Consider the following 14,850-nt stretch of genomic DNA (forward strand, 5'->3'; position numbering starts at 1 on the left):
TACCACCATTAAACTGCTTGTTCTGGTTATTATTTAAGAAAGGAAAAAATGAGCAGAGTCACATGATAAACACATCTGACAGACCAAAAGAAGAATAAAAAGTTAATAGAAGTGTGTGCACATCAGGCATCATATTCAGACTAGACCCATTCAATATTCAGAACACATCAGGCATACTGTTATCATTTCCAGTATGGGAGCAAATACTTGCCTCTGAAACCTACAGGATTTTTTAATCATCTTTTGAAATCTGGGCCCTAAGACACTACATCATTATTCCCCTTCTTCAAAATAGTCTTTCCATTGTATTCATTCTGGACACCTTGCCAGTAGGTCAGCCCCCACCAAAAGCCTGGCCCCATCCTTGAAGCCGAAACATACTCTATAGGCCTGCTGGAGCATGTAACATGCTGGCCTGCAAAATTTCTGTGTACTATGTGCACTTAGAAGCCAGCGACTGCAGTACTTAATTTGGGAGTCACACGGACAGCTGCCATGTCTTCAGGTTAAGTGTAAAGGTATTAGATTAGATCTGGTAAATTAATTTATTTCCATGATTTGAAAAAAAAAAATTCTTATCCCAATAATTCCTGTTAATCTAACTCAAGGGTCCTAGAAACATAAAGCCGAACCTCCACTTTTATACTGAAGCTATCCAGAGCCCATTACAGATTTTGCCAAAAATCTTAGATCCTTGGTTTGCCCTATCAGCTCAAGGAAAACTGCATCCACAGACATTCCAGAATTTAAAGAGGAGCCCGAGGCAATTTCCAGCTGGGTAAGTCATGCTATTCATCAAGCAATCCACTAGTGCTCTCTTCTATAGTAAGGAAAGAGGGACCTTCAAGCAAGGTACCTGTGTGCCCTAAGACAGCAAGGCCAGGCAATTCTCCAGCATCACATTGCTAAAATTAGGGAACTGGGCTCAAGGGAGACAGGCTTCTGCAATCAAATCCCTCTGCAGACAAGTTCAAGTCACCTAGCTTTTCTATGTCCCTTCTGTAGAGATGTAGCTAATGTTTAGGTCTTCAAAAGACTTACAAGCATTTAATTATCAATTATTATATGGCCTGCACACATATGTTAGCTGACTGCCATCCATGGAAGGAGCTTAGCGTTTACTTGCTAGCTAACAACACACAAAGATTTTGGAAGCTATAATCTACATACATTCTGTACTGGTAACAGATTTCCATGCAACTCTTGCTCAGTGAAGTATTTCATACTTCAAAAGGTAATTCAAAACAAAAAGTGTGGCATCCACAGATTTCCACTGATCTCAAGCAGTACTAGTAAACGTGTTGGTAGAATCTGAGCTGGTAGCAAGCTTCAAGTGGTTTGTAAGGGGATTCACTGCAGTAAAGTGTCATTTTCCACATTCCCAGTTGTAGTAACAAGAGTGCCTGGATTCAAAAGATTATATAATAAACAAAGGATGCTATTTAATCTGCAAAACTGCAAGCAGAGAGCGACAAGGAAAGCACCGATTCTTCCTCTGCAATTTCTGACATGGCCCCTCCCCAAAAGAAGTCTCTCTTCAGGCTCTTTGCTTTAGTACTCAGCCTTTTGCTTTGGCAACTTTTTTCAAATTGCAAAGATCCCTATTTATTATGCTTATACATACAATTATCTACATCTACACGTATGTATGTGCTTTGCTGGCTGCCCACATTCAGGCCCATCTGTTAGGCTGGCACTCTGCCCACCAAGAAGTTGGTCGGTCCATTTCACTAAAGCGTAACTGTCAAGCTGTGATGCGCTTTGGTGGGCAGCCAAGGGCCCTTCTTTCTCCAGGGAGGCAAGCCTCCCAGAGCAACTCAAGTTTGTGTTGCACACCACATGACCATGCTCATTGACACGCATGCCAAAGCAAAGAAGATTTCAAAGAGGAAAGAAAAGAGGAGAGCTGGCTGGTACTTCAGACTGTGATCAAGACCTACTTTGTGGCAGTGATTACCATGGACAATGCTTCTGTGGCTAAGCACAGGCCAGCCATCATTTAACTTTAACTCTGGCACCAATCAAGTACAACAGGGCAATTGTGAGAAAACTCAATAGATGTAAACAACCACTATATAGGGCAATTCTGCGAGGCATAAGGGCATACACAAATAGCCTACAAAAGGCAGCTCCTTTCACAAGTGGGCAGACTTGGTAACTACAGCTGCCCAGGAACCAGGGGGCAATATCAGAACAAGGTGCATCAGATCTTCAATTCAGCTCAAATCTTTCCAGGAGGATCATACTACCATCTTGTGCAACTGCTCCCTCTTACATTTCTAATTAAAGCTAATCTTTACTTTTCTACTTGCACTATGTTTCATCTTTATCACTTGAAGATAGAGGGCTCGTAGTTTACTTTGGGGATTTAACCTTCTAATGGTAATAATTACATTTCAGAAAATGCTGCATTATCTTCTACTTTTCCTTCAGTCACCTGTGGACTTAGCCACGAGGAAGCTGCTTTAGGACCAGTCCACGTGGCTCTTCTTGTTGGATGGAAGCAGCTCACCAACCCTGCCTGGTGCCAAGCATGGTGCAAACACAGTTCCACCATCCTGCACAAGCCAAGATGAACAGCTTAGCATGGTCTCACTGTTCAACGGATCTATTCATCTGTAAGTATGACAAGCAAATTTTGGCACTAAACCAGCAGCTCTTCAGTTCCCCAGGAAGGCCCCAAGGGCAAAATTGTATCAGCCTTTTATTTAAACCAGTGCAGTCAAACTGCAGTACAGAGGAGTTTCACCAGTTAAATGAGCCTCCAATCACACCCTCTGTGTGAGGAGCTGGCGATCAGGAGGAAGTTCCGGCTGAACTTTTGAAAAGCTGCGAATAACACTGAAAGATTTCCTTTCCTCTGTTAACTTCCATCATGTCATAAAAAATCTTTTGTGATGTAAGAATCATAACGCAACAGTTTACAGAAGTTGCTATCACATGACATTTTAATTGCTGTTACCTTTACAGTCAACAAAGCCAAGGCAGAGCTTGTCAGCACCAAGAGAAAAGAAAATCAAGTGTGCTTCTGAAGTCTGAATTTCATTTTAAGCAAAATAAGCAGAGGCATCCAGACCACTACGTGAGGAAATTCCACACAAATCTTCTACTTCATTTTTGTAGCTCTTCACCCTTGGCTCTTCTGACATCTCTTCCAGCTAAGAAGATTAAAAAAGCCCAAATCATTTGAGATATTGCATTGCTTCTTGACATCAATCTGGTAGAGGATTTAACTGAAAAGAGCCTTTATTTTTGTACTGTGCGCATTATAGGATGGAATTGTGTTAAAGTTGTAATCTCCTTTGAACAATTATAAAAATCTCTGTATTCCCCTTTACAGGCTATTCTGGTTATACAAAGCATAAATGTAGTCTCTGTAAAATAAAAGATACAGCTTGGGATTTCCCTCTGGGTCCTTGTGGCATATGCTCAGGTATGTGAACTGTCAGTGGTACTTCTCACATAATCAGTATAAATATAGTGGCTACAGGAGGAGAAGATGACGCCACAGATTTAATGGTAAAGGTTTTGCATAGCATATAGGAACAGCATAAAATAATTATATACCTTAGCAGCAGTTGTGGATATGCTATGGATAGTAGCACAGTTGTGATCTCTTTTTCTCTTCACTGTGATGAAGAAAATACACTAGGACTGGATTTACGTCATCACAAATGAGAGGATTTAGCCCCACACATTTCAGTCCTGGGTATCTTAAGTAGCAGGGCAAAACCCTGGCTCTGCTGAAGTCAATAGCAAAATGCTATTGATTTCCGGGGGGGCGATACCACCTCACAACTTCACAGCGTTCCAATTCTATGGTAACTAAATCCAAAAAAGAGGTATTTGAAGGCTTTTCTTAGATCTTCATCTCTTTATAGAGTTGAGATGAGTTTATCTGGAGATTTCCAGTTCTGGTATCACTTTCTTCATCAGCGCAACTAGTCTTCAGGTTTGTTGATCTCCACACCAGGACACAAAGACCACTGAAATTCCCAAGTTCTTGCAAGAGGCATGGCATTTCATCTTAGTTGCTGAGACTGCTAAACCCTCCCTGCATTGATTTCTCCACATGTGACATTCTAAATGTCTATACATCTAGAGAATACCATAGGTGCATCTAACTTAAAAACAGATAAAGCATTTATGCTTTAATTGGAATTGGTCTGATTTAGATCTTAGGCTGGCACATCTTTCCTGCCTGTTTTCCAATGTGTATTGATTGTAACAGTTTCCCAATTTAAGATAATGTGAGAAGACAGAAGCTATCTTTGCAAGATCATTACCACACACACACCACCCCAAAACAGTGCTAATGTCTGTGATCACAAAATGGTGACTAGTTACATTAACAAGATTTAAAAATATACAGATCAATAATGTCCTGCTATGACTTTCAAATAAAAACCTCATGTACTTTCTTCTACAGTCCCTCTAGTAGCCATTGTAATGAAGTAGGAGAAGGAGCCATGGTATAACACTCCTTCGAGCCATTCCGACTGCCCCAGACACAATTGTCCCCCTGCCCCCCGCCCCCATTTTCAGCAAAAGTGTCATTCTTGTGCTGTTCGTGTAATCAGAATTTTGAGCATCTGCTTCAAAATGATTATAAATCAAGTAACTTTCATGCTCAGTTAGCTTGAAAAGATGGTGCTATTAATGATCACTATTCAAGGAAGTTCAGAATAACTACGTGAAGACATCTCTGATGTTGAGATTTGTTTTGTTTCTGAAAACAGCCGAGTGAGCAGTCTTCACTCTCACTGTTTAACATATTTCTGAGGTTACCACCCCTAAGAAATTTCAATTATTTTCATTAGCTTAGCAATAACACCAGCTTCCTCTGGAATCTGAAACAATACTGTCATTCCACAGCAACACTCAAAAGTCATTTAGCTTAGACAAATATTGGGGCCTATGAAGATGCAACACTGCTCTTACTCCTCTACTGTTTATCCAGTTTCAGAAGTCTGAAAAACCTGGTGCAAATCTACAATGCAGAAAGTGAAAATGTAAGCATTAGGTCATACTACTGTTGGATTTGAAACAATGTAAGAAATGAATGTGTATAGCCTGGCAGACCCAAGATTTTATACACGGATTCATTTCTGCATTTGTAGATATATTCACCTAGTCCTGTTGCTCTTTGGATTTTCACCAATACAACTAAAAGGCAATTCACCCAGTGATGTCAAGAGAAACTTGCCATTTGCCCACCACAGGTGAGCGATTGGTTCAAGTTAATGCACCATGATTTCCTACATGACCCTAACCAACATCCTTTCATTTCAATAAAAACAGGAGCAACTCTGCAAAGAAAAGGCTTCCCAGAGTCAGAGGACTGATTAAATGAGTTTTTCACCTGCTAGTTACTTGCCTAGGTGCACAATGAATGCAATGCACCCCATGCATGAATACCTCATAATACCAAATTTAAAGATAAGAGGTCTGACTCATCACTCCATTGCACCAGTTTTGTGCCTACGGGGCTCCATGTTCTTCCATGGTGACTCAGTCCCAGGACTCTTCTCTCTCCAGGAAAAACATCACAAGTCATGCAGTACATGTCAGACTTAGCCATCAACTATAATGCCCATTTGTATGGCAAAATTAATTGGAATGTAACATTCCATAGCACTTACATTTTGCTGTTATGCCTAGAGATAGGAACATACGTAATTACTATAAAGAGCAGCAGTTTAAAACATAGTCATTAGAATTAACCCTGTGACACATGGCAACACACTTAAGAAGCCCTGTTTAATAAAACAGTCCTTGCCAAATGTTAACAGTGTGGCTATGTGCAGGCTAAGATTAACAGCACAGAATTAAAGGAGAAGGAGATTAGTCACTGGAACAAAAAGTTTCTCCAGTACAGTTCTTATTCAAAGACCGCTGCCTTCACTTTCCTAACCCAAAGCTCCTGAAACAGAAGAAACTTTCTGGACAACTGTAAGACAGGCATTGACTATTTCTTCTGAAAGGACATGCTGTGTTTATGACAGCTATTTTTGGCTTTCAGCTACACAAATATAAAACATCAGGAGGCCGATTTTCTTCTCACAGTTTCATGTCAGTATATATTCATTGATTTCAGTGCAATTATATCTGATTATTTGCCTGGCATGGAAATTAAGACAGATCAGTGCTGACCCTTATAGGCAATTCTGAATAGACTTACGCTGGGCAAAATGGATAGGAAGAGATAATCTATTCTACAGTCTCTGACAATGTACAACTGTAGAAATAAAGGAAATCACTAATAAAGGACAAAATCTTCAAAAGCCAAACAAAACAAGAAAATCCATCCATCACCTTCCTCTAAACCTTAATAGATCGCTATCCAGCAGCTTACCATAACGTACTTTGTGCTTTTTCTCCTCTTTTTCGTTGTGGGATCAGTAGGTTACCCTAGCACACAGACATCACAGCCACATGTTTGTTTTCAGGACTGAGTCCTGAGGTGCTTCCCAGAGAGCACTGAACCTGCCATGGCTGAGCCTGCATAGTTTAGCCATCCTGAGCATTGGTGCACACAATCAGTAACACACCAAAAACTGCTAGTGGAAATGATAACACACCATTGGGAAGCCACATACACAGAGTATTACATGCATGAATTATCCACTTGCTCGCAATCACAGCGTGCACACATTTGTAATTTTGTATTTACTACTACCGCTACAAGACTACAGCACCTCATTTGATTACAGTTATAACTTATTAAGAGGTCAAGCCAGGAGCTGATATTTTATGTGTGACTTTTTATAGGAAGGAAAGATTTCTTTGTAAGCATAGAGTTCCTTGAATTTCAACTCTGTCTTGTGATAAAAAAACAAAAACAAAAACAAAAAAACAAAAACCAGAACTCACATAAAACCACAAAAACATCTAGTGCACTAAATACCAACTTTGAATATATATAAGAACTTGACTGGTGACTGCAACAGGAGGGTGAAACCCAAAAATGTGTTAGTAGGACCATACTCTTGAGGAGCAACATAAATACATGAACTTAAAATGGACATGGCACTGGCTTTTATCTCTTGCCCATTTACCCTTTGACAACCAGAAACCAGTATGACTTCCAAAATCTATCACTCACTACACTCTAGTTACCATCATTTTTTTAGTGAAGAGGTGTCCAGTCATGTGCACGTTCACAGGTGCGAGAGACAACAACCTGGTGTTCTGGTGTTCAGGTAAAAGTTATGGAAACGGCTCCACAGCTATGTTAGGGTTAAACCACAGAATCCATGCCTTTACCTCCCATTATTATTAAACTACTTTTATATCCCAACAACAAGGGGGGGAGCAGAGATGCAGCATTCAGAAGTGAACAGTAAGTTACAAAACTTCGAACGCAACACAATATATTGACAGCCTACAAGCACCAAGTTTGTGATACTGCTTTTTGATTGGTGAAACTCTCATTTTAACATCTTCTGGGTCACCAGTAACTAGCAAGGATTATCAGACAACACTGATTCCTACCAACGTTTAAAGTACTATCTAAAACATCACCCATGCTGGCAAGCGGATCCAGTGAATAACTACCGGATTCAGCTGACCGCTGCAGTCACCAGCAATAGTTAATTTTAGGAAGCAGCTACTCTTTAGCATGGGAGTGTAGTACAAGCTAGTCTGGCTGCAATGACTTAAGATTTTCACCGCCAGTTACCAAAGTTTGCCAACGAGTCAGTGAACGCACAGGTAAAGACAGGGCTGCTGCGTTATGGGGTGCCATCCTTTCTTTCCTTTTACCTCAGCTGGCCATAAGACGTGACAGCAGCCGCGCAGGGACGGCCGGCGGCCCACCGGGCCCCCTCTCCTTGCCGAGGGACCAAGGACCTGCCGCACGGAGCGGCTGGGTGGGTCACTAGGAGATAGCCCGGCCGTGCCGCACGGCAGCGCACACTCACACACCTGCCGGGGCCCGGAGCGCCTCAGCAGGCGGCGCGAACCCGCCCCGAGGACAAGCGGGAGCGCGGCACGACCCACCCGGGCGGCCCCGGCGGGACCGGGGGGCACGGGCCGCCGACCCCACTCCTCGCCCTCCCCCTCCCGCCGAGGCCTCCCCGCCCCCGCCCCGCACACGGCGCCCCCGCGGCGCTGAGGGGGGGAAAACCCCGGGCGCCCCCCGCCCGCTGCCCCACACAGGTAAACGGCAACAGGCGGCGCCCCCCGCCCGGCACCACGCACCGGCTGCCCCGGCCGGGATCGCTACCTCAGGCAGGCTCTGTGAGCTCCCGCCGCCGCCTGCTCCCGCCGCTGCCGCCGCCGGGGCGGATCAGCTGATATTTACCTGTGAGGTAATGCACGCTCCGTAAGGTCACCGTGCACCCGCCGGCACACGGTGCCAGGCAGGAGGAACGCCGGGAGCGGGAGTTGCTTCTCCGCCGCCGCCGCCGCGCACGGCGCCGGAGCGGGGCGGCCGCGCCGCGCAGAGGCAGAGGCGGCCGCTGCCGCTGCAGCTCCTGGCACATGCTGCAGGTGTCAGCGCAGGAGCTGCCCCGCCGCCCGCCCGCCGCGCCCGACCCCCCCCGCTGCGCATGCGCGCCCGCCACACCGCGCCGGCGCGGCGCTTCTGCGCCTGCGCCCTTCGCCGGCTGAAGCCGCCGCGAAGCCTCTGCCCGGCCCGGCGCTCCCCTCGGGGGACGCTTCCCCGCCAGCACCGCCGCTCGCGCGGGGGAGAGGGGGCGGCGGGAGGGATGACGTAGTGGGGCGTGGGGCAGGGGCGAGGCCGGGCGGCGGGCGGCGGGCCGGGGCCGGGGGGCGCCGCCAGCCCCCCCGAGCCCCCCGCTGGGGCGCGGCTCTGCCCGGGGGTGCGGGCGCGAGCCCCCCTCGGTCCCGGGGCGGCGGGCGGGCCGGGGGAGCGGCGCGGCGGGCGGGTGGGGAGGGATGATGTCATCCCCTTCTCCCGGGGAGGGGCGGGGCGGGGCGGGCGCTTCTCCCGGCGCGGGGCGGGACGGAGCGGGGAAGGGGGGCGCGACGCGGCGGCGCCTCCCCTGGGGCCGGGCGGGGGGTACCGGCTGGTTGCGGCCCTCCGGCGGTGTGAAAGCGGCACGGGGCGCGCGGTGGCTCCGGCCGTGCTGCAGCGGGTGCGTTCGGGCCGGGCGGCACCGTCCCCGCGGGTGGTGCGCCGCCCAGCCGTGTGCCCTGGCGGGGGGGGAACCTTCCGCGCCCGGTCCCCGGTTCCCGAGGCCGCAGGGCGCCGGGCAGACCGCCGCTTTCGCACCGCCACACGCGGCGCGATGACGTACCGGGGAACGCACGTTGTGTCCAAGCCGCGGCCGGAGCCGGCCGCTCCCCCGGCCGGGGGCCGTGCGGGGGGCGGGGGGGGCTGTGCGGGGCGCGCGGCGCTGCGGGCGCTCGGCGCGGGCACGGCCGCGAGGCTGGCGCGCGAGTGTGTGGGCGCCTTCCCAGCGCGTCCGGCTCGGAAAGGGATGAGCAGCGAGAGCTTCTGCCGGTCTCGAAACCAGCACGTTCAGGCTTGGCGAAGGAATCGAACTGTCTCTGCTGCTGAAGTTCTCTGACCCGCCTGGGGGGGGGAGGGGGGGTTCCCCTCGCTGGTCGCGTAAACCGTCGGGATTAACCATAGAGCTGTAACGCGCAGGTACCCGAGGAGAAAATTGGGAACCTTTCAGAAAAGCAGCCCCATGTTTTCTTTCCTCCATCATGTATTACCTGAAAATAAAACAGAGCTATCCGCATTAGAAATGCGATGTACAGTCTTTAAAACAATGATATTTGGGAGTTGGGGGGGGGGGGGGTGTGTTTCTCTTCAGCTTTCACAGATTTTCCAACCCGCTCACGGAGACAACTAACTGTATGTATAACTGTTTAGCTACAATACTTAACCTTGAGCTCAGGTAACGCTTAAGGGTCTGGATCCTGCTCATCACATGGTGTCAGGAGGACTGAAGGCTTTTGAGGCGCACTACAACATCAGTCCTGTGTCAGGACTGATGCTTTGACTAGTTGGAAGGCAACAGGAGGAGATCCCAGATTTGTCTGGAGAAGCAGAAAAGTGAAAAGGGGGGAGGTCTGATCATGCTGGAGGCCCCAGTGTGCCTTGTTAAGATAGCTAGGGCACTGCATTACCCAGCTGCGTGCAAGTACTTAAGAACGTGATAATCCTCATTTAAAAAGCAGTGTGAGGGGTTGAGCACAGGAGAAAGGCATTGTGCAGGCAACACTGCATTCTCACACCGATGCCTTGTTACACCACTTGCAGTAACTGCCCCCCTCATGCTGCTGACATAGTGGGAAGAAGCAGTGAGAAGAGGATGAGAATGCGATTGAGGTGTAGTAGCTACTACAGAGTGGCCCAATGGTATCCTCTGTCTTGGTAAGACACACCAGGAGTGTGGTAGGGATGGAGTGGATAAGGTGACACAGCTGCTGAAGTAAGGTGTGAGGTCGGGGAGAACAAGGGGATTGAAATGGGAGCTTGAAATGAAGCGCAGTGGGTGATGGAAAGCCGGCAGGGAAGTCTGTGTACCTGCAGAGTGTATCAGTTGTGGAAGCTGATTATTATTACCAGAGTATAGTAGAAAAATGCAGGGGAAAGGCAGCATCACAGAGGATGAAGTGAGTGAGCCTGCAGCAAGGGATTCTGTCACTGTAGTGACGAGGTAAGGGAAGACTTGCCTTTCAACAGAGACATTTAAACGACAGTAACATTACTGGAAAGGAAGAGTGACACATGAAGAGGATCAGACCACAGGAGAATCTGTCCTTAAAATCTCTGTTTCCAGCTCACCAGAGAATATGCCAGCAGACCATGATGCTCAGTAGGGATCCAGTTAAGACATTAACGGGGCTGAGGATGTTCATAGCTTTCTGGGCTGCTAACCCAGGAAAAGCTGCTGTAAATTATAGCTTCTGAGGCTTTGTCAGGGAGTGTCGCTTCATTTCTTGAAATTATGGACTAAACTCATCACTGTTTTAACATGGCACTAAATTATTTGCACTTATGGGCAGTTCCACCACAATAAACCATAATCTTTCATTTGCTACAACATGCCCTTCCAAGGCTAAGTGGCCAAAGGATGCCCGATTCTATGGCTCACAGACCCAGCTGTGATGGTCTTTGCGTGGCAGGAGAGGTAATCTTTTCAAGGGGGATCAAGACCAGAGTTAGCAGACTGCTTTTCAACAAACTGGCATTGCCTAGAAGGCAGAATTCCCATAGAGAAGTGCTTTGATTCCTGGCAGAGCACAGCAGAAGCAGGACATTAGGGCTTTATGCTCCTCTAGGTGTGGTTAGCAGTCTTGGGACTGCTAACAGACGTGTGTGCCTGCATGATGGAGCTGCTGCCACATAAGGAGTTATTTTGTTCAGGGTGCACCGTACATCAATGTATTCTAAGAGTTTTCCTCAAATGTCCAGTTTGTAGGAAAGCAATGTGATTATTTGGTTTGCTTGAAATGAATGAAAACCAAACCAAAAGTGAAAGGCTCTGCTAAAAAAATCCAGCTTCTTAGCCAGTCTCATGGAGATGCTGATGGTACAAATGCAAATGCAGATTTGTTACGGGGCAGTCTGAGGGTTGCCGCCTGCAACTCTAAGATCTATTTCAGACATCTTTTCCTTGCAGGAGAGGCATTGCTTGTGTCTACCAGAGCAGGCTTCTCTCTGCAATCACACACCTGAAAACTTTTGTCCCTTCTTGTACCTGCAAAGCAACACACTCCATTTGCTGATCCTTTATACAGATCTAGAGCAGTTCCTCTAGGAGCTGCCTCTTCATGTCCCTTTATGGGGAAGCATTTGAATAATGTCACAAGATAGAAAATACTCTGAAGTTTGTTAGCTTCACCTGGGTTTGTCATCAACTCTAGTCAAGTGCAAGCATTAATCAAATTAAAGGTTCATTCTAGCCAGGTGCAAGGTCAAGCTCCAGATCACAAGGCTGGAAAACAAGAATGACTGGGAGTCATTTAAACTAAAAACGTCATTCTAGGGCAAACGTAACAACAGGTTCTTCCTTTGCTGCCCTATTATATTTCACCTTGAGTTTTGTAAGATGTCTCATCCAGAAAAAACACAGGAGCCTAATTTGCACCTGTACTGTGTGGCTTGGCTTGTTCCCTCCACGCACAAGAGTGTGACCAGCTGTGGTTTTGTTTGAAGTTCAAAGTAGTTCCTGCACTCCTGACCTTTCTGCTGCACCATCTAAGCAAGCTGTCCTATCACTCATTGTCCAGCTCTTCTTTCCAGCCAGCAATTCATAAGGGAGTTTACAAACCCTTTACTAGCTTTCCTGCATTTTACGTTTAATAATAACATTAAAAGCTATGAGCTCTGTAACAGCCCTCTCAAGTTTTCCATACGTAGCCAATTTCCTCTTGGGTAACAGAAATGGTTCTCTAACATTGAAGATGACAGACATGAGAACGACACGTTTTGACCAAGCAGCTCTCCCACCATTTGGTGTCAGCTTCTGGAGTTCCTAATTTGACATCTCCCTGCTCCGCCCGCTGCTGAAAAATGAGAGAAGATCACACCTCCTACATCTAAGAGAGTGTGAGGAGAGCAGGAATCACACTAGACAGTGCTGATCTTAATGTCACTGTTAACAAATCTAATCTTTCCCTAGTTCATCTATCACTGTGCCAAGCAGGCATCCTTTTGTATGATTAAGTGCCTGTGAAATCAAATAATAAACTTAATATGTTCCATTTGGGTATATTATCCAAACTGGACTGTTGGATACATCATCATTACTATGATATTTGACTTGTCGGAAATGCCAGAATACAGATAATAATAGTAAAAATACGGACACTGTATGTTAGTCATTGCCTTGACTCATTACAGGACAGAGAATAAAGTTCATACTGCACTCTGGAAAAATGCCGTGCTTAACACTGAGATGTCACAGAGAGAAACAGGATTTCTAGTACATAGAAATAAAATAATTTAGTGGGAAATATGCTGGCAGAAAACTACAAAACACTTTGTACGCTGTATTATTGTAATTTTTTCATTAATAATTTTATTTATTCACTCCTTAGAAGAAGGAAATGGTGTTGACTACTCAGCATCAAATTATGTGTGTAACTCTGAGCTTTCTTAATGACCTGGAAGTTAAAATTGTGACTAAGTCTGTTACTAAATTAGTAGCTTTGTGGAAACTGTGTGAATTTTATTCAGAATAGGATGGTAGTCCCAGAGAGGTCACGCTGTACCAGAAATACATTGCAACAGACGTTTATTTGCTTGCAAAATGAGGGGACTATTCACATCTAACACTTCTAAAGCACCTTCTGGGAGTATTGCTTACCTACTCCAAGGGGAGTTTAAAACCTTTTTAGTGGCAATTGTTACTAGCCATTACTTGGCACTGGTGAAACCAGGAGACATCTGCCTTCCCTTGGTTTGATGCTGCCATGGTGTGACTGCTTTTCAGCTGAGCTCTGATGTGTTCCCACCCTCTCCGTACGAGTCTAGTCTGTCTACCAGAGAAAATAATGGGCTTGAAGGGAATCTGAGAGGAGCACAACTGTTTTAGAAAGGCGGACAAATGCATACCACAGGAGGCTGCAAGGAAGCAGAGTGATTTTTCACCAAATGCTATTCTTTCAAACAAACAGATTTCAGGTTGTCTGAGAGGATGAAACTGTAAAGGTCGCCAGTTACAACAGTAGAAGATTTAATTCCCTCTAAGTTTTTTTCCTTCAATAAATAATACACTCTAGCAGTGGCACTCATGAGAGAGTGAAAACTTTATGCTACACAATTATCGTCAGCTGATATATGCAAGTTTATGACTGTTATTTGCATTAATGTAGTATATAGTGTATTACTGTGCTGCTGTGCTCTACATCTTGCAAATGCAAAAGCTTTAACTTTAAAGAGTTTGGAAGCTGGATATTGTAACGGTACTTTGGAACAATGTAGTGCTTTACAGAGACTTTAATTTATTAGCACATCACTGCTGTCTGTGCCAAACAGCTAAATAGTATGCAGCATTTTAAAATGGAAAGTGAAGTTTAACATGTGTATCATCAAGACCTTTACAAATATTGAGGAAGTCAGTGGTGTATCTGTGGAGATAATGTGATGCTGCTGCAGGAACATAGGGTGGGGATTCGGCAACGGGGTTTCCCTTGCCAGCCCAGCCTGAGCCCAGTGTTGCCCTGGGCACAGCCCTTGCCTTTCCATTCTTCCACCTGCAGAAGGAAAAGGAGGGGTCCCTTGTAAATGCCTTAAGATCTGCAAAGGAAAAATGGGAGCTATCCTTATGGTAACTAGGTATATCCACACCCTCCATCTAAAATAGTTATAAGGAAAGTTTATAGAAGCAGACACTTGAAAGATGAGAGTCCCACGCTTCAAACATGGGCACATACAGGATGTGAATATAAAGCTGTATGATCTTGAGAGGATAACATGTCCATGAATGTTGGCTCTACTACTCTAGAGAAGCCAAAGGTGCTTTGTCAGTTGTATACACACCATATTGCCTGACAGGGAGCTACTGTGTGACCGCACAGCCTCCCTTCTGCCCTTGTGACCGCAATGAGCCCTGGACCATAGAAATATCCTTCTGCACTTCCCAGTTCACCTTGCAAACAGCACCGGGATCACACAAAAGCAGCTGTACAGAAAGGGATACAGGGACAAAGGGGGCCTGACCAAGGAGGATGCAGAAAGGGACAAAATGAGTCACAAGGGACAAATTGTAATGACAAATTTGAAAGGATGTTAGAAATGGGGGAAGGTGCAGAACTTAGTGCAGAACGAGAAGAGAAGCAGGTGACACCAAGATTGACATATTCAATGGATTTTAGTCACAAACAAGGTGCTGGTACCCAGAAACTTATCATGCTTTATTTTAA

The 14,850-nt window shown here is 46.1% G+C and overlaps 1 protein-coding gene across 1 annotated transcript in view; it reads right to left on the reverse strand.

The window, feature by feature from the left end:
- DTNA (dystrobrevin alpha) overlaps positions 1-8,517 on the reverse strand; it is a 234,311-nt gene extending 225,794 nt beyond the window's left edge. Inside the window, exon 1 of the mRNA XM_037380456.1 lies at positions 8,306-8,517. The gene's annotated coding sequence lies outside the window, so the exon portion shown is untranslated. The remainder of the gene's footprint in view (positions 1-8,305) is intronic.
- Between the last annotated feature and the right edge of the window lie 6,333 nt (positions 8,518-14,850).

This window comes from Falco rusticolus, chromosome 3, assembly GCF_015220075.1.
Source record: "Falco rusticolus isolate bFalRus1 chromosome 3, bFalRus1.pri, whole genome shotgun sequence".
NCBI lineage: Eukaryota > Metazoa > Chordata > Aves > Falconiformes > Falconidae > Falco > Falco rusticolus.